Here is a 21,666-nt window from a genome sequence, read left to right on the forward strand (position 1 = left end):
CTGGCAGCCAGGGTTGAAGCAAATTCAAATACCCTCTATCAAGGCTAAATTCTCCCTCCTCTGTGATTCTTGTGCCTTTCCCTCCTTCATGTGTGGGTTTTGGTGAGTAACTGCAGCAGTCACAGATGTTACAGCCTGACATTATGACACTCTCAGGCATAAGGAGCCTTTTGCATTCTTCGGTTTGCACAACTCAGAACCAGTAAATCCCTCTCCCTCAGCATTTGCCCGGGTTATTTTTCTGGCTGTGCCTGAAAGGAACATGCACATCCATGAAATTAATCTGCAGTGCTGGACGTAAATATAAGACAGGAGAGGCGAGTTGTTGTCTAGGATGTAAATTACAAGCCCCACAAAATACCCAAGACACCCTCTGACTCTCACTGAACAATCTCCTAAAGTGTCTTGAACTTTCTTTTTTTTTAAATTTTTTCTTTGTTTCTGTTTCTCTCTCCCCCTCTCTTTTTCTCTTTGAGATGAAGTGTCGCTCTGTTGCCCAGTCTGGAGTGAAGTGGTGTGATCAACCTCCCAGGCTCAGGCACTCGTCCCACTTGCTAACCCAGCCTCCTGAGCAGTTAGAACCGCAGGCATGCACCACAATGCCTGGCTAATATTTTAATTTTTCTGTAGAGATGAGGTCTCACTATGTTGCCCAAGCTGGTCTCAAATTCCTGGATTCAAGTGATCTTCCCATCTCAGCCTCACGAAGTGCCGAGATTACAGGCGTGAGCCACCTTGCCCAGCCTTGAACTTCCATGTTACCTACAATGTTCCCCACACAGTGAAATTTCATGTGTGTTGTGTACATCCACTTCTCAAAACTCTTCATCCTGGAAGCTCTCTGTGGAGCCTGAGTGAACAATTATAAGAGAAGCTGAACTGTGACCCTCTTCTCAGTTCGAAGCAATGTCTTTCTGTCCAGATTGAGAGCTGGCAGGGAAATTCTGTGATTGAGACAATGAGCTTTTGAGTTATAGATCAGACCAAATTATAAATATTATATTTCAACTGGCTTGCAGACATTGGGAATTGGGAGTAACAAATACTAACCTACGTACCAGTTTAATCAACCTGAAGTCTTTACAATTCCTCCAAAGGCTTAGTCAACTTGAAGTCTCCACAAAACATATCTTACAGAGTTATTTAGGACAAGCAGAGCCAGATTTTCCCCCAGTTTATTAAGCAGCTCATCCTTCAGAATACTGGTGGAGAGCAGGATGCAGAGGTCAGAGCAGAGCAGTGGCTACTCACCTGTGTTTCTAAGCTCTACAATCTTTCTATTGTACATTTTTCTAACTATAATAATAATATATGATGAAAGAAGAAAAATGCAAAACACAGTACATCACAGAGGAAAGAAAATCCATAATCATAATAACAATACAAAAAATAACGACTGCTTATATTGACAAATTAAGTCATTTTGATGCAGCTGATTTGATGCCGTCATTTTTGGCAGGCCATTTCCATTGCAGGAGGCATTGTGAAGAAGTCCTCCTGTTGCAAATGGTTGCAAATACTTTGCTAAGACCTCACAAAAATGGCTACCTTAAAATGTAGAAGCCATGTGTACTGCAGATAGTGCCATATGCAGGCATGATCTTTACCACCGTTCTACTCCGTTTCCTCACCCACCCTCATTCCAATGGATTAAACTGAGATATGGCAAAAAAACAAAAAAACAAAAAACAAAAAACAAAAAACAGGCCCACTATAAACAGATCTGTTTTGTACACTTCTTCAAAATAGAATGTTCCTGGAGGACAATGTGGCACTATTTATTGACATTCAAAATGGGATTGAAGCTGAAAAGTGCACCTAGAGAAGTAGCATTTTTCTTGTAGAAATGAGTCTTTGAAATTATTATATTTTATTATATTATATATATTTTATTATATATATTTTATTATATTATATATTATATATTATATATATTATATATATACCCAATGCCAACTTATATATAAGTATATATATATACACACACACATATACATATATATATATAAAATACATACACACATACATGTTTATGTGTATGGATGTACATTTATATACACACACATGAACATTTCTGTCTGGCTACATTGTTCATAATAACAAAATATTATAAAGAACCTAATGGTAATTAACTAGGAATCAATTTAACAAATTTATTGTAAAATCATATAAAAGAATTATTTGTAACAAATAAAAACAATTATACATATGTATGTGCATCTGTGCGTGTGAAGTGATGAAATGTATTATGATGTTATGATTGGCAGGACGTGGGGGCTCATGCCGTAATTCTAGCACTTTGAGAGGATAAAATAGGTGGATCACTTGAGACTGGGAGTTTGAGGCCAACATGGCCAACATGGTGAAACCCTGTCTCTACTAAAAATAAAAAAATTATCTGGGCGTGGTGGTGGGTGCCTGTAATCCCAGCTAGCGTGACTGATGTAGGAGAATCGTTTGAACCTGGGAGGCGGAGGCTGCAGTGAGCTGAGATGGGGCCACAGCACTCCATCTTGGGTGACAGAGTGAGACTCTGTCGCAAAAAACTAAACAAAACAAAATTATTATGATTATAGTTTGGAATTTAATTTTTTTATTTGCAACTCTGTCTCAAAGAAATAAAACAAAATTATTATGTCATGATTATAGTTTGGAATCTAATTTTTTTATTTAAAATTTTCTTAATTTTTAAATAATATTTATGGTATTAATAGCTAAGATCTAAAAGAAAATAAATGGAGACTCAATGAAAACACCTAAGTCAAACAAAAGGTACTTTTACTAGTAAACATGAAACATATTTTGAATAAAATGAGCTAGATAACATTCCTGGGTTTTAAAAATTAAACTTGGGAAAAAATTAATTACCTGCCAATTGATCTTGCAGTTCTCTGCTGTGTAATCTCTCCAAAAAATTATGATAAATGTGTTTTGGGAATTTAACAAAGTAAGTCAAAATTTCCTTTAAGATCTTAAACTAATATAAACACTTAAATGTTGTTCCTGAACAATGAATATACCTTTTAAAAAAGTGTGTATTGGCCAGGTGCGGTGGCTCATGCCTGTAATCCCAGCACTTTGGGAGGGCGAGGCAAGAGGATCACCTTAAGTCAGGAGTTCAAGACCAGCCTGGCCAACATGGTGAAACCCCATCTCCACTAAAAATACAAAAAAATTAGCTAAGTGTGGTGGCAAGCACCTGTAACTCCAGCTACTGGAGGCTGAGGCAGAAGAATCGCTTGAACCTGGGAGGCAGAGGTTGCAGTGAGCCAAGATCGTGCCACTGCATTCCAGCCTGGGTGACAGAGCGAGACTCCATCTCAAAAAAAAAAAAAAAAAAAAAAAGTATGTATGGAGTATTCATAAATGTGACCAAATACTAAGCTTCAAATAAAGTCTCGGTGTATTCCAAAGTAGAAGTAGTAGAGAGAGTAAGTATTCTCTGATAACACTGAACTGGGACAAGAACATAATAACAAAATAAAATATTAAAGAGTCTCTAACACCTGGATATTACAAAAAAACAAAACAAAAAACAAAAACCTTTTAAGACAATTAAAAAAAAATTTAAGTCCAAATTGTAGTCTTCCTAAAAGTGTCAATGATGAAAGCCATTTGTATCAGAAGCTATGTGGTAAACCCTTGAAGCTTTCATTGAAGATAGAATAAAAGGAAAACAACAAATGGCACGGGAAAGTAGAAGGATGGATTTAATAAAGATAAAAACACAATGTAAAAATTAGAAATAAGAAAAATGGCTGAAGTAATAAATAAACCAAACACTGAATGTTCAAGCAAACCTATAAACTAGATAATGCAGAAGTAGAAAGCACAAATACAGAAAGTAATACATAATGAAGGATAAATCACCATTTTTGGAGGAACGACTACGTTGTTGGACTCTGCAAAACAGTTAACAACCCAGTGTGAGGGGGAAAAAGAAAGTTTTCTAAATCTCACTATATTAAATTGACATAAAGGCAAACAGAATATTTGTAGACTACTTACTCTGGGAAAAATCGACTTGTGAGAATGTTATCCCTACTTCTAAATGACAAAATTCAGATGTTTCCTCGTTTCACTGTAGTTAATCGTGTGAAAGAAATTAGTCATAAAAATAAGAGAGAGTACTCATTTTCACTATTTGCTGCCGATGTCAATGTATACTTGGAAATCAGATTCAACTGATAAAATCAGTTACAATGAGGAAAGTCAAACAGGTTTCTAGACAAAAAAATTGTGTCCAGAAATCAATAGTTTTCCTATTTGTAAACAACAACAACATTTACATATTAGGAAAATATCCCATTTGAAATAATCTAAAAAGTGATAAACAGCCTCTGACAGATTCAGTGTTAAAATAATGTGATAAAATACCTCTAAATAAACTTAACAAAACACAACTATCTGTATGTGAAGATGATTTTAAACATACTTGAAGTACTTCAGAGACTTGAACATATGGAAAGTAATGCTGTGATCTGAAATAGAAAAACTCATATTTGTCCAAATGTCTATTCTGTTTGTTTGTTTTTGAGACAGAGTCTTGCTCTTTCACCCAGGCTGTAGTAAAGTGACGTGATCTCAGCTCACCGCAACCTCCGCCTCCTTGGGTTCAAGGGATTCTCCTGCCTCAGCCTCCTGGGTAGCTGAGATTATAGGCACGCACCACCATGCCTGGCTAATTTTTGTATTTTTAGTAGAGATGGGATTTCACCATGTTGCCCAGGCTGGTCTTGAACTCCTGACTTCAGGTGATCCACCCACCTCGGCCTCCCAAAGTGATGGGATTATAGGCGTGAGCCACCGCACCCCGCCCAAATGTCGATTCCCTCTAATAAATGTGATGCAATTAGTAATACTTGATTTTTATTAACTGAATAAATATAAGCTACATTTCATAAGGAAAACTAAATTTAAAAATAATGGGAATAAATCTGAAAAAATAATAAGTAAAGGGAAGGGAGCCTATCAGCATATTAAATGCATCATAACACTAGACAAAATAAAAAAGTATAATATAAAGTCATAAATAGACACAAATAAATGGAAGAGATACAACCAAGAACATGCAAATGTTATTATTAGAGAACAATAGAGTTTCAAATAAATAGTGAATTGAGGAATTATACAGTAAATGTTGCTTTTTTGACTACAAAGTAGTCATCTAAAGAAAACAAAATTATGCATACCTTACATCTCACACTAAGTTAAACTTCAAATGGATCAAAGATGTGAATACAAAAAGTCATCTTTAAGGATACTTAAAAGAAAAATTCTGTATAGTAAAAATGTTTTAAAATATAAAAGTGGGAAGTCTTGTGCAATTATGACACAAAATCAAGAAAAATTAAAATTGTGACAAATCTTATTACATTGAAAACATTTATAAACACACATAAAAAATTGAAGATCAAAATGTAAATGATCAACTGCAAAACATTTTACAAATCATATTGCAAATAATTCATTGCCTTATCATTACAAAAGCATCCACTAGTCAGTGAACAACTAAAAAATGAACTAAAACATAAACACCTAAATGGAAAATGGGCAAAAATTAAAAGGTTTCACTAAAAGTAAAATTTAAGTGGTTTAATCACACTGATAATACAAGATAAGCAAAAAAAAAATACTCGAAACCAATGTGGCTTTGTTAAAAGGCCACCCAGACTATTGGGAAGAAGGCCCCAGATGTCAAATGTGAAACTATTTGAACAACGAAATAAATAATGTACATATGAATGAGCCATATAAATGAATGAGTCAATCAATCAGTTAGCAATAAATAAATAAATAGGATGGCAGGAGAAACTCTTCCTTAGAAGATAATTCTATCCAATCGATGTCGAAGGAATGATGAAAATAGTAAATCACCACTTACCTTCACCGATATGTACTAAAAGTGGTGGGTGATTAGATGACGAAAAATATTTGCATAGCCTGGAAGTGTATTTCAGAAGAGACTCAATAATTACAAAGGAAAAACTGCAATACAGTTGAAAATCCTGTCAGGTACCAGATGAAGCCAGTAATTAAATTTGACATCATCAGAAATGGAACAAATCCACATCATATGCCTGTGATACTCTGAAGAGCACATCATTACTTCTGTGGTATTCTTACCATGAAATTTAGTCATGAAAAAAATATTAGGAAAGTCAAAATTAGAGACATTATAGAAAATACCTGGCCAGTCCTTTCTAAAAAATGTTAATGTAATAAAAGAGGTGGAGGGAAAAGACGGAAGCATTCCCTTGAAAACTGGCACAGGATAAGGATGCCCTCTCTTACCACTCCTATTGTCTTGGCCAAGGCAATCAAGCAAGAGAAAGAACTAAAGGCATCCAAATAGGAAGAGAGGAAGTCAAACTATCCCTGTTTGTAGTTGACATGATCCTATATCTAGAAAACCCCGTAGTCTCAGCCCCCAAACCCCAAACACAACTTCAGCAAAGTCCCAGGATAAAAAATCAATGTGTAAAAATCAGTAACGTTTATATATACCAACAACAGTCAAACTGAGAGCCAAATCAGGAGTGCAATCCCATTCACAAATACCACAAAAAGAACAAAATACCTAGGAATATAGCTAACCAGGGAAGTTAAAAGATCTTTACAAGGAGAACTGCAAAATACTGCTCAAAGAAATCAGAGATGACACTAACATACGGAAAAGCATTCCAATCTCATGGATAGGAAGAGTCCATATTGTTAAAATGGACATACTGCCCAAAGCAATTGATAGATTCAATGCTATTCCTATTAAACTACCATTGACGTTCTTCACAGAATTAGGAAAAAAAAAAAAAAAACTATTTAAAAATCTATATGGAACCGAAAAAGAGCCCAAATAGCCAAGACAATCCTTAGTAAAAAGAACAAAGCTGGAGGCATCACACTTCCTGATTTCAAACTATACGACATGGCTTCGGTAACTAAAACATCATGGTACCAGTACAAAAACAGACACACAGACCAATGGAACAGAATAGAGAACACAGGAATAAGACCACACACCTACTACTATCTGATCTTCAAGAAGCGCAGCTGAAACAAGCAATGGGGAAAGCATTCCCTATTCAATAAATGGTGCTGGGATAACTGGCTAACCATTTGCAGAAGTTTGAAGCTGGACTTCTTTCTTATACCATATACAAAAATTAACTCAAGGTGAATTAAAGACTTAAATGTAAAACCACAAACTCTAAAAACTCTGGAAGACAACCTAAGCAATACCATTCTGAACATAGGAACAAGCAAAGATTTCATGACGAAGACACCAAAAACAATTGCAACAAAAGCAAAAATTGACAAATGGGATCTAATTAATCTAAAGAGCTTCTACACAGCAAAGTAAACTATCAACAGAGTGAACAGACAACCCACAGAATGGGAGAATATTTTTGCAAACTATGCATTTGACAAAGGTCTACTATCAAGCATCTATAAGGAACTTAAATTTACAAGAAACAAAGAACCACATTAAAAAGTGGGCAAAGGACATGAACAGAAAAAGAAGACATACATGTGTGGCCATCAATCATATTTTTAAAAGCTCAAGGCTGTACACAGCGGCTCATGACTGTTATCCCACCACTTTGGGAGGCAAGTTGGGTTGATTACTTGAGTTCAGGAGTTCGAGACCAGTCTGGTCAACATGGTGAAACCCCGTCTTCACTAAAAACACAAAAATTAGCTGTGCGTAGTGGCGGGTGCCTGTAATCCCAGCTACTCAGGAGGCTGAGGCAGGAGAATTGCTTGAACCCAGAAGTTGCAGTGAGCCAAGATCATGCCACTGTACTCCAGCCTGGATAACAGAGTGAAACTCTGTCTCAAAAGAAAAAAGAAAAAAGAAAAAAAAAAAAAAGCTCAACATCATGGATCGCTAGAGAAATGCAAATCAAAATCACAGTGAGATGCGTACGATCTCACACCATTCAGAATGGCTATTATTAAAAAGTCAATAAATAACAGATGTTGGCGAGGTTGTGGAGAAAAAGGAACACTTATACACTGTTGGTCGGAGTGCAAATTAGTTCAACTATTGTGAAAAACCATGTGGCAATTCTTCAAAGACCTAAAAACAGAAAAAACATTCTAATTAACAATCCCGTTGCTAGACATATACCCAAACGAATATAAATCGTTCTATTATAAAGACACATGCACATGTATGTTCATTGCAGCACTATTCACAATAGCAAAGATATGGACCAACCTACATGCCCACCAATGGTGGACTGGATTTAAACAATGTAAATATACACGATGGAATACTATGTAGCCATAAAAAGAACGAGATTATGTACTTTGCAAGAACATGGATGGAGCTAGAGTCCATTATCCTTAGCAAACTAACACAGAAACAGAAAACTGAATACCGCATGTTCTCACTTATGTGGAAGCTAAATGGTGAGAACACATAGACACATAGATGGGAACAACATACACTGGGGCTATTGGAAGGTGCAGTATGGAGGAGGAAGAGGATCAGGAAAAATAACTAATGGGAATGAGACTTAAAACCTGGTTGATGAAATAATCTGTACAGCAAACCATCATGACAGAAGTTTACTTATATAACAAATCTGCACATGTACCCCTGAAATAAAAGATAAATAAAAATAAAAGTTAAATTAAAAAAAAAAAACCCAAGGTATCGGGACAACTAAGTAGAATGTATGAACTTGAATTTAATCCTAGATCAGTAAAGGACATTTGTAGAGTAATTTGTGAAATTTTGATAAGGTATATAAGTCACAGTCTTTTACTAATGTTAATTTCCTGATTTTGATAAATGTTCTGTTTATAAAAATGTTACTATTTGAGGAATATTGGTGATGGGAATACCAGAATGTCTAGTATTTTTTTGCAACACTTTTTACATCTTAAATATTTTGCAAATGAAAAGTTAAAGTTTAAAAGTTAAAAATACTAGAAAATATATTTTTTCACTTATAATCCCAGCAAGAAACCAATAGTTTTATAATAATTCTGGTTAGTGTATGAGAAAACAGAAACCTTAATACATTGTTGGTGGAGGGTAAAAACTGGTAAAATTTCTATGAGGTCCATTAATATATAAGCCTTAAATTGAAACTTAAAACCACTTGACTTAGCTTTTCTACAAATGGAATATTATCCTCCCATTACACTTGCATGTGTGCAAAATGGCACATGTACAGGGATAGTCATTGCAGCATCAATTTTAATAGGAAAAGGCCAAAGACATTTATTTTTATCCAAAGAGGACTAGTTGAGTCAACAGTCCTCTAACAGTAACAATAAATAAAATAAAATAACAGTATTTAAATGAATACTTGAATCATAAAAGAATAAAGAAGCACTTTATACAATGCTTTTGAATACCTTAGGATATGTAGTTACATGGAAATGACAATGTTTATAAAAGTGTACGCCTTTTAACTTTTACATATATTAGTTTGAAAGGAAAGGAAGGAAACTGTTAATAGTTAGTTAGCAGCTAAGTAGTCAAGAGCATAGACATTGCTCTGTGATTTCCTGAGTTCCAATCTCAACTCTGTCACTAATAGTTGTAATGACAGGAGTAAATTACTTAACCCGAGAGATCCTCAGTTTCCTCATCTGTAAAATGGGGAGATTACAGTTGCTAGCTAAAGGGCTGTACTGAGGATTAACTGAGTTAGTTGATTTGAAATGCTTAGAACTTAGAACTGCCTCACACTTAAAAATTCCACAAACACTATTCTTAACACGCTTTTAAGAAGACCTTTGTTAGTGTGTTGCCAGGGTAGGAACAAAATCATTTACTGTATACATTTGAACATTTTGGATTTTGAGCTGTGTGGACTGTGTTAGCTATTTAAATATAGAAGAGAAAAATGAAATCAAATGAAAAAATAAAATTTTATCTATATAAAATCTTATTCTATAAGGAGAAAAAAATCTCAAAGTCCTCATACTTGCCATCAAGTAGTGTCCCACTGGGAACCTCAGTACAAATATCTATTCTACTGGAGAGAGATTTATATCTCAATATTATACTGAATTATTGCTGTCCATATTTACCATTTTAATTATTGGCTTTATGTATAATCATATTTATTCTGACAATATTATGTCTTAATTAAATGATCTGAATTTTGGACATGCACTGATTCTATTGGTTCAAAACATGCATTGCTTCTTTTTTTTTTTTCCTGCAGCTAGTGTTATATTTCAAAAGACTTGCTTTTATTGGCCTAAATACAAAATATTTTTATTAACCATTAAAAATAAGATTTTGTTTTAGTATTCATGCTAGTTAAACCATGTGGGATTAGTAAGTACATTAATGGTACCAGGTAAGATATAGGCACAATAATTTTTTAAAACTGTAAGAGAACTATACCTCCAGATTATCTTTCTACACAAACAAATTTTGTAAATTTATTGTGAATAATTATTTAAAGTGGAGATACTTTGTCAAGTATGGCCTTCGATCAAATATGGTTTGATACAATAAAATGCCTTTAACTAATTTAGCTAAGTTAAAAAGCTTTATTATCCTTAATCTTTGATTCCAGCAATGGAAAATGAAGCCAGAATTTCAATTTGCATAAAAAGCTATAAGCGACTGTACATACGCTCATGGGGCTTTAATTTCATAAATTCTACATTCTCTGCCAAGACCAACACTATCAATGAAAATTAATTTGACATCAAAAGCTCTAATTGTATTGCAATTAAACCTCATCATTACGTCCTTTTTTTACGAAGGGAAAGTGTCCAAGCCCTTCTTGTCAAGGTCTGAGTTCTACAAGACTTTGTATCAGACTATTACAGACACTTAATAAATTTGGAGCTGCAGCCTGAAGCCACATAATATGTCTTCTTAGTTGTATTTTAATATCCTCTACTTGCAGTAGGACTATAAAACCACCAAACGTGACCCTAAAATTTTACAGTAAGAAAAATGAAAATGGCATGAATGAAACCTTATCTTTCACGTGTCATGTATATTGCTGTATGTTTAGTATACAATACTTCATTTAATGCTCAAAATATTCATAAAGTGGAGAAGCTGTTAGTCCCTTTTACAAATAAAGAAACCTGTTAAAGAAGTCATCTAGATTGAGCTAGGATAGAAATCTAACCCATATCCCCTACGACTGCATTTATTCTTTCCCAGTTCTGCATCAGACAGTTTTTTTCTACGCCTCTGCTCTGTATGCCGCCTCCCAAAACTCAATCAGTGATTAGATGCACTGAAGGTGATATGGGGGAGGAGCAGGGAAGTGCTGGGTAGAGAAGGGTGGGGTCCCTGGCCAAGGCTCCACCCTCAGGCCTGTGCACATGGACCTAAGTGAGGACAGGCACTCCTGTTTTCATCCCCAAATGTTGCATTTTCCAAGACTACTCTGGCCCACCATGCCCCCCATCCTGTGCCCATATAAACCCGAGAGTCCCTAGCAGGAACACACACAAGCAGCTGGACATGGAGAGGAGCAGAAAATCACAGACACCAGCGGACACCTGCAAGCCATCGGCAGCGGGAGGATGTGGAATTCGGTGGGGGGGTAGTCAGAGGAGAGTCTGGCGGCTGGGCGGCCCAGCTCCAGGGGATGACCATCTTCCCACTCCATCCCCCTGCTAACCTCCTCATCCAACTCACTGAGAACTGCCTCCTCCACTCAGTAAAATCTTGCACCCATCCTCCAAGCCCACGTGTGATCCAATTTTTCTGGTACATTAGGGCAAGAACCCCGGGATACAGAAAGCCCTCTGTTCTTGAGATAAGGCAGAGGATCTGATTGAGCTATTATCACAAGCCGCCTGCAGACAGCAAAGCTGAAAGAGCGCACTGAAACGCATGCCCACTGGGGCTTTGGGAGCTGTAAACACTCAATCCCAGACGCTGCCGTGGAGTCTGGAGTAGGAGCCCAAAGATGCTCCCCACGACCTGCCCATCTGCATGCTCCAAAGAAGGGAGCCACTCCCCTGTCGCATGCCCTCTGAGGGGGATAAGGGAACTCTTTCTGTTTCAAAGGTTTATACTGTAGTCTAGAATAGTGATTCTGAAGCTGTACTGTGCTTAGGAATTATGTAGAGAGTTTGCTAAAATGAAGTTTCTGATTGGGTAGGGCCCACTTCAGATCTGCATTTCTAGTCAGACTCCTAGGTAAATGCCCCGCATGTACTCCAGGGACCATGCTTTTAGTACAAAGCACTAATACCTCGTCTTCTCCCTGTGGAACATTCCAGCTCTAAGCAAAAGCCTTATGAAATGCCCATTGTGCAAACTACTTCTTCACATATTTTATACTGCAGCCTCATCAGGTTGGCCAGTCTAAACTCATTTCCAACTTCACTAATTTCATAAGCGATGAAGAACACCATATCCAAATATGTTTTTTCTTCTTTCATTACACAAGTAATGCATATTTGTTTCTAACCTTCAGAAAATAACAACAAACAAAATTAAACAATAAATGATAAAGTATTCACCTAAAAACTACAAAGGGGCTTGGAGAAACATTTTGATTTATCTCTTTCCAGAATTATCACGAACATACCCCTTAATCTCTTGTTGGAATTATTTCTGTGTTAATAAATATGCATCTACACCACCAAAAAACAACCAGAGGAACTTGCCATTTTCTATGTAAGCCTCCATATGTTAATTTCTCTAGGCCTAGTTTTCTCACCTAAAAAACAATTTGAACCAGGTAGGCTGACAGGTCCCTTTGCAGACCACGAATGGAAATCTCCCTTCTTTACATCTTTATCTCAGTGTTCTGAATTACTGCACACCAAGCACTCCATCCTTAGTTCTCAAAAGCTTCCACAAGCATAAGGTGAAGAAAGTAGCAGGTATGCAATCTTTGCCCATCTCAAGGGATCTAGCCTTGAAGAAATCTGTACACCACAGTCATCTGCATTTAAACCTTTGAAGCATGAACTGGTATGTAGGATTTTTCTCTGTCTCTTCTCACTGCTGCCTTAGTTGTTGAAGGTCAGCTATGTCTTCCACTAAAGAAAACTTGCTTAGATTTACTTACGTTTTGCAGAAGAAAATATAAAATGTAGAAAATACCATCATGAGCCTTTACTTGTGCAAAAACATCATCTTTGAGTATGCGTGTACTCTTTTTGACTTATTTAAGTGACATTTAGCACATAAATATAGAGCTTGCCATTTCATTTTCTGCCAGAAGGTATTTTTATTAAGTGCTATGAAACTCCATTTAATGAAAAAGTGTCATGTTCTCATGTGCACTTTCACGAAGCTAATAAGATCAGCACTAGAAAGAAAATTAAATTAGGGATGGGTGGGTGGCAAACAATTTGCTGAGCAAATCTGTGCTTCTCTGTGTGGATGTTGAATGGCTTTCACGTTTAAGCGTGCACATTTAAGGGAATTTAGTTTGCTGGGGTCTCATTTGAGAAGATAGAAAATAAAAATCTCCTTCCTTGCTTCCTGTTTCCTCTTTCCCCTGCCTTTCTTTCATTTACAGTCTTTATCAGGTGCATGACTGTTACTCAGGACTCTCCTCTGTAAATTCAACTCCAATTTTGAACTACCTCCTATTGGGGTAGCTTTGTTCTTCTTGTTAAACTTCCAGATTTGCACCTGCAACTTCCTCTAAAGAGACTTCAATTGTTTTCTGAACTGTGGGAATTTGGAAGGAGAAAATTCCCTGTCCCCGTCTTCCCTCTCCCCTTTCAATTAACTTGCTAATTTTTGTATTGAAACTCCTAAAATTTCTGCCAAATTTTCCAATTTCACTGAACTTCAAATCTCTTTATTTTCTATGTAATCAGTACTAGTGGCAGAGTACACATTTCCCAACAGGGTCACTGCGTTCCTTTTACGGAAGTATTTTGTTTTCCCTTTCATACCATATATGACGAACCATTTGGACAAACATAAGCCCCCACCTCTGTTTTATTATGTCCCACACCCTCAGAAAATGTGGTCTTTACTTTCTGTGAGCAGTGATCTCAATTACACATTTCTGAGGATGTCCACATATTGCAGCAGAGTTTATGAGATTTCAGTAAAAATGTCACACGTTTGTCTCTTTCATTCCCTCAAAACCACATTTTGCAGAGGAAGTGGGAGGTCCAGCTCCTAACTCTGGAACCGGACTGGAAGGGATCGTGTTCCATATCCACTATTTATTGTGTGACCATTGGCAAGTTACTTAGCTTTCTGTGCCGGTAATTTCCTCACCTTTAAAATGGGACTATGACCAGGCACCGTCATACGTGATATGAGGCTTTTTCCTTATGTTCAACCAAATTTAAACTTAAAAGTTGCCTGATTGCTTCAAGTCTCAGCTCTAGCATTATCTTCTGTGTGAAATGCTTCAACAGAGTGAATTAAACCTCTACTCCAGAAAGTCTCAAGAGTATACTGAAATATCTCCCTGAGAGGCTTTAGCATAAGTAGACTTTTTGCTTCTTTGTTTCCTTGCTTTTATTTAATTTGTTTTATTTGACCCTTACATCATCATTCCTTTGTTACAAATTACCAGCTTATTTTTTTTTGTAATCCTGCATTAATCACACTGCTTGTTTTATCACAGATATTTGATAAATGTTGATTAAATGAATGAATGAGTGAGTCCATGAAAATATAAATGAAGATATCTCTAATCATAAAAGGCAATATATCACTTGAGATACATTTGGGGGCATTTTTTTCTTTCTTTGCCTGTTTTATTTCTTTTTTACCTTATGCTTGGAGGGGAGATTCATTGTTGAGTAAGCAATGCTTACTCATGCTTGTAATCCCATCACTTTGGGAAGCTGAGGCGGGAGGATCACTTGCGTCCAGGAGTTTAAGGCTGCAGAGAGCTATGATGAGTTTTCAGAAATTCATTCTCAGTGGTTCTCACTGTATGAGCTTCCAGAAGGCCACAGCCAACACCATTCCATCTCCTCAGGAAGCAGTGAGCCATCCTGGACTTGCTCTGTGTGGAGCCATCTTCTGCCCCTGGTGAGCTTTGCCTGCCACAGACACATCTCAGTGTATGAGGTGCTTACTCAACAATGAATCTCCCCTCCAAGAGTAAGGTTAAAAAGAAATAAGACAGGCAAAGAAAGAAAAAAATGCTCCTCAATGTATCTCAAGTGATATATTGCCTTTGACGATTAGAGATAACTTCATTTATATTTTCATGGACTCATTCATTCATTTAATCAACATTTATGAAATATCTGTGATAAAACAAGCACTGTGATTAATGCAGCATTACAAAAAAAAATAAGCTAATAATTTGTGACAAAGGAATGATGATGTACATGGAGCAAGGGTCAAATAAAACAAATTAAATAAAAGCAAGGAAACAAAGAAGCAAAAAGTGTATTTATGCTAAAGCCTCTCAGGGAGATATTTCAGTATACTCTTGAGACTTTCTGGAGTAGAGGTTTAATTCACTCTGTTGAAGCATTTCACACAGAAGATAATGCTAGAGCTGAGACTTGAAGCAATCAGGCAACTTTTAAGTTCAAATTTGGTTGAACATAAGAGAAAAGCCTCATATCACAGTGAGCGAGACAGAAATTTATTTCTCTCATGTAAAATACAGACAACAGTGATAGAAAACACACCACTATTTGGCTTATTATAAGACATGTGCTGCTCCAGCACTAATAGATATTAACTTAATTAACACTGAAGCCAACTCTGAGCTGGTGATATTTTTAGTCCTACTTTACTTTACTTTTTTATTTTATTTTATATTTTAGAGACAAGGTCTTGCTCTGTCACCCAGACTAGAGTGCAGTGGGGAGGTCATGGCTGACTGCAGCTTTGACTTCCTGGGCTCGATCACCCTAGGTGGGTGATCCTCCCACCTCAGCCCCTGGAGTAGCTGGGACTACAGGCACACGCCACCACGCCCAACTTATTTTTTAAAATTTTTTTGTAGAGAGAGGGTCTGTATACGGATTGTCGCTATTTTGTCCAGGCTGGTCTCCATCTCCTGGGTTCAAGGAATCCTTCCACCTCAGCCTCCCAAAGTGCTGGAATTACAGGTGTGAGCCACTAATTCCAGCGTTCATTTCACATATTTTTCTATTTTATCTCTAGGTTGCCGTGACTAGCACTGTTGATAAATTTTAACCTCTGGATTATGGATTTTTACTTATTAGTCTTCCTTAATACTAAAAAGTTGAGAGCAGAAAACTCACCAGTCTGTGAGTATTTGTATCTGAGCTGTGCTATTACCTGAAAGGCCTAGGTAAATGCTAAGATGGCAAAATTGATGGTTTTCATTTCTGAAGTACAGCTGCCATAGAAAACCATGCCAGTGGATTGCTTTAGTATGATCCAGGAAGCAAGAGGCTAAATGAATCTGATCTCATACTCCCTTTGTAATGGGAAGACCTTGAATAAAGGAATTTTGGTTGCAGTTTCAGCCAGCTGTAGCTTTGTTTGTTTTTTATTTTGTTTTGTTTAGTTAGATTTCTTTTTATATCATGAAGCCTGGGGAGCTGTAACAGGTGACTACGAAGGTTGACATCTCTATAGGAAGACACTGCTGATGTGGATGTGGAGGAACAGAAGGTGAATGGAAGTTTTTTGAAAGATTACGATTTTGAGGGGTATCCGGTGGGGAATAGAGTTGAGAGTGATTTTTAACATTTATATATTAGAAATGTGCCCTCTCAAGGTATTTGGTTTTGTTCTTAATTTTATGGGAAACTATATCTAACACTTGCCACCATTTTTTTTTTTTTTTTTTTTTTGAGATGATACGTTTTGAGTCAATATGGTCATTTGAAGTTTGTTTTCCAGAAGATTCTTGAGGAAGGACTCATAGCAACAATGTTCTCAGAGTTTTTGCATAACGCTGCCAGTTTGTTCTCTTTGTAAACTAAAAGTCATCTTTATAATTTTACATATCTTAAATATGTCACTTTATATCCTTCTGGTATAAAATGTTGTTGAAAAGTTTATTGTATCTCTAATTTTACTTCGTTTATATTTCAGAGGCTTTGTTTCCTATATGTCCAAATGAAATTTTTCAAAAATCCAGTAATCTTATTAGCACACACCTTGATATTGCATATTACTAGGTGGATATCCTCAGGTGTCTCAAGTATGTGCTAGTTTTTTAATGTGCGATTTCAGATGATTTTTTTTTCTCTATTTCTTTCCTTTTTCTTTTTTAAAAATTTAAGCCAAGGTTATTTTTCCCTTGCTTTGGTTTTGTGTTGAGAGACTCATACCCTTCCTTTGGCAGCCTCTTTTTCTTATTGTCAATATCTGTCACTGTCTCAATCCCTTTTTATCTCTTCATATTTTTTAATTTATTTTTTCTCTTTCATCTTCCATTTCTTAAGACATTATCTTTTTCAAAAAAAATTGTGTTTTATTCTTTCAGGTTTAGCCCTAATTTCTGATATTTATTTATTATACTTTCTGGCATTTGGTGATCTTATTTCTGAGTTTTGTTCATTTTGATTCATATTTTTATTTCATGGCTTATATCTTCTCAATGTCTTTTAGCTCATTTTGAAAGAATAGGTTACATTTTTGCTTTGTTTGGTGGGCTCATCTTGCAGTGTGCACTCATTGGCTAGAGGGCACCTCTCAAGCTCCTGGTTCTGATGTTTTTCTTATAATAACTTTGATTCAGATTTAACTTTGACACTTTTTTGTTGCTTCAGATATAAGTATGTTTTCTGTTGTTGTTATCTTTGTTCTTTTACAAGAGAGAGAGATAAACTTCCATCTATAATGTGAGACTTGTGTGTTTTTCTGTGAAATTAACTTTTCTGATCTACCTTTTTAGAATGAGGCAAGTTTCAAGAAAGCTTTTCTAACTTCGCAGAACTCCCTCTTCTGTGCCTTGAATTTTTGGAATTTCTTGGTTGTGTTTCCTTTTCCCACTTTTGTGTAGACCTCATGTTTTCCTTTCTCTTGTCCTCTCCTGCTCCGTTTTGATTCAGCTCCCAAAGGTTTCTGCTCAGTGAGGGAGCCGTACTAAAAGGGAGCACTGGAGAGTGTCTCTGGGGAGTTCTTAGGACATGGGCTGCTCCAATTGTTTAGTTTGTCTTCCTCTGGGCCCCTCACACTCACTGGTTCTATGGAGTTAAAACTTTTTTCCAGTTTCAGCTGCTGTTCTCCAGTTCGCCTTTAAGTTTCACAGAGAACATCTGTTGGTTCTTTGGAGTTTTTTCTGTTCTCAGTTCCAATAGAGGCCACTCTCATTGCTTTCTTTGTCTTGCCACATAGAATGGCTATAATGTCTATTTTTGTGGCTATTGGTGTGTTTTGCAGGGCATGGGGATACCTTGATATCTAGTTTTGTTTTAAATATTGTCTGTGTGTTTTTGATTTCCTTAGAAGTTGCTGTCGAGTTTTATGTAGGAATTCAAGGAGATGATTAAAAATTCTTTCAAGGGCCTGATGCCATTAGAAGAAAGTGTGTAAGGTCTTTTACAAAGCATTGAAACAAATGTTTAGCTTAGGCTTACAAAATTGGCTCTAGGATCTATAAAGGAGGCAAATGTGACCAAAAATTACCTCATTCCTTGATGTTCTTTTGCTGTCACTCAAATCGACAGCAAATAGCTGACTTTATTAGGAAAGAAATGTCACTAGCCCTTTATAGAGGTGATTGTGTGGAACTTCTGAATAGCATTCATTTTATTTGGAAAAAGAAAAAACGTTAAAGTATTTTGAGACAGTTGAAGCTGTTTATACAAAATTATGATCAGTGTGGTTGAGGTGTGGATTAGACACAAAATTGAGGTGGCAAAGTGTGAATTCTTCAAGGAAAAATTGATATGAAAAAATATTGTATTCGTAACCCACAATGAGCAGTTCATATTTAAGCATCTGACAGGGGTGGGGACACATCAACCCACTTCAGCCTTGAGTGACTACTCGCCTTACGTGTCAGCTGTTTGGCCTGGTTCTAGCTAGACTAATACATGCTTTACATTTTATATTACTTTTGACTAATCATATATCTCAATGGAAAATGTATGCTAAAATTACAGAATCTTTATCTTGGCGGCACTTGCTCCTAAATCCTCAACAGAACTAAGCCTAGAATTTAAATTAAATTCTGAAGAGGCAGTTGCTAAGTGCTTTGTTGATGGACTGACTAAGTGATAACTTGCATAGTTCAGCACTTGATGGTTTGGAACCATTATCACCTATTATTCAATACCTTTAACTCCTAGTCAAAACAACAGTGAGTTAGACATATTACAGATAAGGAAATGGAGGTTCAGATTACATGTAGGACATAGTCAAGCTTCCTTGTTCCATGTGTTTTGCTGTATCTACTATCCCACAGTTTCTGAGCTGATGACTATTTTGTAGGGAGAACTGGAAATTTATCTCCGTTGACACTGGCTTAAGAAAAATATATGTAGGCATCATTTTCATAAATTCATGTTTCTCTGCTTATGTTTCTCATACACTTATTTTATCCATTTTTAATGACTCTCTCCCAAATAAGGATGTCTTCTAAGAGATATATTCAAGGATTTTCTTCTTGCAGTTAATGTCCTATGAAAAGCCTATGGTGATTGATCATCTGATATGTGCCAACTACTCAGCTAGATTCGTTCACAGAATTTTTTTTTGGTAGCTGCACCAACTCTGTTACACACTTTTTGCAGACTTAACTCTCCTTTTACAGGTCAAAGCAGTTAAATTACCTTCCCAAAGTCACAATTAATTAGCTAGAGCTACAATTCAATACCAGACCTAATTTCAAGTTAAAGTGACTTGATATATATAAAACACTGACTTTGCCCCTGTGTTGGGATGCAATGTGTAAGATTTACCACATTCCATATATGTCCAAGGTCTTCCTATCAGATTTTTTGTTTTGTTTTGTTCTGTCTCTCTTATGACTTGTCCAGGGACATTTTTAGTGAATAGATTTTTAAATACACCAACCTCTACACACTACTATAAAAGCTTTTGTCATCATGTAAGCTACATAGAATGCTTATATACAGTAAGCAGTTAAATGTTTGGCTTTAAAATAGAAGCTTCTTCCTCTTGACAATGATTTAAAGCCCTTATTTCACAAGTGGTGCTCTTTAAGAATATAAGTGGTGCGTATTTATGTCCTAGCCAGTTCTGGAATGTAAGTGTGTTGGCTGTTCAGGAATAAGAGAACAAATTTTTGGGGGGGAACTTTATCGAACAACAGGTATGTGTGGGGTAGCACAGAGTGTGAATGTTTGACTGAGTTCATTGAATTCCAGAGGAGAGTCCATCCGAATGTAATAAGTTAGAGACAAATGATTCATAAAGAGATTGAGGGAAAATCTGATTTGTAGCTCAGGGGGTGCAAAGGGACAATTTCATCAGCAAGTATGGTTTCTCAGTATACCCATTGTTTTCTCATGTGATATGGCTAGAAAAATATACGCTTCAACATTATGCACAACAAACACTGTGTAAAGAACAAAAAAGTACCATATGCAGATGGCATTGTAAACAGAATATTTCAATCAAATGATGACAAAAATTAAATTAGGAATGGGTGGGTGGCAAACAATTTGCTGAGTAAATCTGTAAGAATGAGTGTGTGTGTGAAAATTTCTCATTTGAAAAACAAACAAACAAACAAACAAAAAATACAAAACCTGAGACATTACTTTCTTCCTTACTGTTCTCTAGGAAAAATGACTGGATACACCCAGTGTGGTCAAGGATGGGCCAAGGGAATTGAAACATGTATTGCCATATATTTAGAGAGGGTAAGTGCTCCTAGTACATAAATTTCATTTGGGGAGATAGGACTATAGGGTAATTTAGGCTTTTTGTGCCATTTTATAATGATTCTTTATTTGAACAGCTTTAGTTTAAGAGTGTTTGAATTGATTTAATTTGATTAATTTAAATTGACTTACAGCAGCTTAGGAAAAAATTATAAATGAGTTAATTTTCAACTGTAGAATTTTAACTGAAATTCAGCCAAATCCAGGGTCATTAGAATCAAGGTAAGATTCAAGTAAAAAGAAAATAGTTTGAAATCTCTGGTCCTTTAGGAAGAAATGATGTTTCAGTGGGCTGCCTTCATCAACAGTAAGCTTTGGTAGGAACTCTAGGTAACTTTACAGAAAGATTACTCAGCATTGAAGAGGCAAATGTGGGGGTCAGAGCAGGGGCAAATTAAAATAACATTAGAGTTTGAAGTTTCTAGAAAGTAGCCTGGGTGATCCTAGAACTTACATAGATTTAGGAGGACTATCCAGCAATAATAAGTTGAGGAAGACACCAAACAGTCTTTATGAACCGAAGTTCTTAATATGGGACCGTTCATCAATTATTCATCCAGCACCAAAATAGAAACTCAAACACCCCATACATTCAAGGTGAAGTGACCTAGTGTACTGATGGTATCAGAGCTTGGGTATTGAGGTTGGAATGTGATGATATGATTCTAAGTAAGTGGGGTTAGTAGGCAGCAAATTTGAAGGTTTCTCCATAGTAATGAGAGGCAGCAAAAATTTCTAGATTACTTCGTTCCATATCCTGCTTAGGCTGAATGGATAGTTATCCACCTAAATATTCTTCCTTATCCTAACTTCTGATTACTGATAATTCACCTTAGATAGAGCATAGAACTTGAACCAGGAGCCAGAGATTTAGTGAAAAAAAAATGATTATAATGAGCTCTCTGAGATATATAAATGAGCAAAAACCCAGCAAAC

This window comes from Papio anubis, chromosome 11 (genome assembly GCF_008728515.1).
Source record: "Papio anubis isolate 15944 chromosome 11, Panubis1.0, whole genome shotgun sequence".
NCBI classification, from domain to species: domain Eukaryota; kingdom Metazoa; phylum Chordata; class Mammalia; order Primates; family Cercopithecidae; genus Papio; species Papio anubis.